This window comes from Podarcis bocagei (assembly GCF_964188305.1).
Source record: "Podarcis bocagei genome assembly, chromosome: Z".
Taxonomy (NCBI): Eukaryota; Metazoa; Chordata; class Lepidosauria; order Squamata; family Lacertidae; genus Podarcis; species Podarcis bocagei.
Genome location: NC_138140.1, coordinates 16,292,798 through 16,295,190, shown reverse-complemented (window position 1 = coordinate 16,295,190; position 2,393 = coordinate 16,292,798). Strand labels below are relative to the sequence as shown.

Here is a 2,393-nt window from a genome sequence, read left to right as displayed (position 1 = left end):
GACCCTGGAGGCCTCGCTCGTGGAAGTGGAGCCGGTGCATGTGGAGTCGCCCCACAGAAGGCCCCGCCACCCTTCCCGAGGCCAAGGGCGCAATCCCGTGCGCAATGCAAAGGACTGGAAATAAAACCCCAGTGAACCCTTAGCCTCTGAGCAAAACCTGCATTTGGTGTATTAGGGTTGCATTTTTGCAGTCCGTTTCTAAGGCATCTCGCAAGTAGGGGGATCTCCAGACCAATGTGTTCTGCAACTTTATTATTATTATTATTAATTTATTTGTTCACTTGTTATTGCCAAGGTCTCTAAGCACCCTCCATTTAAAAACATCAAACATAGGAAGCTAACTTATACTGAGTCCAACCAGCTCAGTATTTGTCTTCACAATCTTGCAGCAGCAAATCGGGGTTTCCAGGCAAGAATTCCTTCCCAGCCATACCTGTAGATGCCACTGGGGGCTGAACCTGGGACCTCCTGCATGCAAAGCAGATGCTGTACCACTGAACTACACCCCTTCCTCTAAAGATAAAGTAAGATTCTAGTCCTCACAGTTCTGAATTAAAGGCTGAACTAAATAAAAAGCTGTCATCTGCTGAGTCTTGTTCAGTGTTGCCTACACTGACTAGCAGCAGCTTCTAGGGGTTTGGTACAGGGAATCTTTCCCAGAGCTATCTGGAGATACTCAGGATTGAACTGTGGACCTTCTGCATGCAAGACAGATGATCTACCATTGAACTATGGCCCTTCCCCAATACAGTATATAAACATTATACTATTACAAATTCAAATGAGACATTTAACATTATCATACAAACACAATTCATGGACATATATACACGCTATAAGAGTAACAGGAAGCACTGGCAGAATGCTAACAGCAGAATAAAATCAGTTTGGTCCATCAAAAGCCTGAAGGGAAAGATCAGTCCAGCACCAAAAAAGATGGCAGTGAAGGTAGAAGGTGAACTTCACCTGGGAGAGCAATCCACAGGTGAGGAACCACCACTGGAAAGGCCCTTTCCCTTGTCACCATCTTTTGAGCCTCCCTTGCAGGGAACCTGGAGAAGGGTCAGTCACTCTTAGCCTAACATTCTTCACAGGGTTGTTGTGAGGATAAAATGGGAAGAAGCAAAACTGTGTACACCACTTTGAGTTCCTTGGAGGAAATATGGGATATAAATGTAAAACTAAAAGCAACAATGGCAGTATTAACTATGCTGATTGCCAATTTGCCACTGGGCCAAATTCAAAGCACTTATGTAGAGACCCAAATAACTACAAGAGGGCCTCCTATATCAATTATGCCTAACACTAGATCACTTCCCAACTTTTTTTGTCAAAGCTGACCCAGATATTGCCCCAAGGCAGCCTATACACATAGAAATCTTACAGGGAAACCCATAACAGTATATACGTATTTGTATGGTAGCAGTACTGCTATTGCGTCCCACCTGAGGTCAGGTGCTACAGCCAGGTAGTGAGACTCCCAACCTATCTGTTGAAGTCCAGTGCATCTCAGAGACTAAAAATCACGAAATCTCTGGTTTGAATCTCACCTCTCCTGTGATGAACTCACCAGGTGGCATTAAACAAAGCCATTCTTACTTAACCTCCCTGCCTCCCATCTGCAATGTGAGAATGGCAAACAACAGTCTCTACATTACAGGGCTGCTGTAGGGAACATAGCATATGTCAGTCATGCAGGCATCCTCTTGGACTTGATGGTACTTTACCTGGTTATACAAGTTCTTCAAAGAGATTTGACTCTTTTAGCTTTCAGTTCCAATTTCCTTTTTACCAATACTCAGTGTTGTTGTTTTTTTTGTGGTTTCCTCTTTTGAAGTGATTGTGCTGTACTTTCCTTCACACCAGTTCCCTTTGCATACAACACTGAATCTGACAGCAATATGGCACTGCTTCCAAAAGATTCAGCAATGCTGGCATCACACACCAGGTCCTCAGTGTCACTGCTGAATAAGCCATCTTGAGCTCCTGGGAGGGAAAGGTGGGATATTAAATGGAAAAATACATAATAACATCCCAGGTTTTGCTTCCCATATCGTCAGCATCACAATCAACTGTTCTAGGACACAATCTTATATCACATCCATACTATACATTTAAAGCATAATTAAAGCATGACTTCCTCCAAAGGATAATGTGAATTATAGTTTTTTTAAAAGGGTGCTGAGAATTGTAGCTCTGTGAAAGAGAAAATTAAACTTCCTATCATTCTTTGGGCAAAGCCATGTACTTTAAATGTATGGTGTGCATGTGATCTTAGTGTATCTAGAAATTTGACCCAGCTTAAGACTTTATTCACATTGGATTTTTAGGATGCTTCATTCAGCTGCTAGGTTTATGTTGCTTTTTAAACATGCTTTTCAGTTATGATCTTA

The 2,393-nt window shown here is 42.4% G+C and overlaps 1 long non-coding RNA gene across 1 annotated transcript in view; it reads right to left on the bottom strand.

Annotated features, from left to right (window-relative positions):
• The window catches only part of LOC308578746, an 84,172-nt gene extending 82,024 nt beyond the window's left edge, over nt 1-2,148 (bottom strand). The window contains exon 1 of the long non-coding RNA XR_014004078.1: nt 2,138-2,148. This is a non-coding gene — a long non-coding RNA (uncharacterized lncRNA). The remainder of the gene's footprint in view (nt 1-2,137) is intronic.
• Nucleotides 2,149-2,393: the final 245 nt, after the last annotated feature.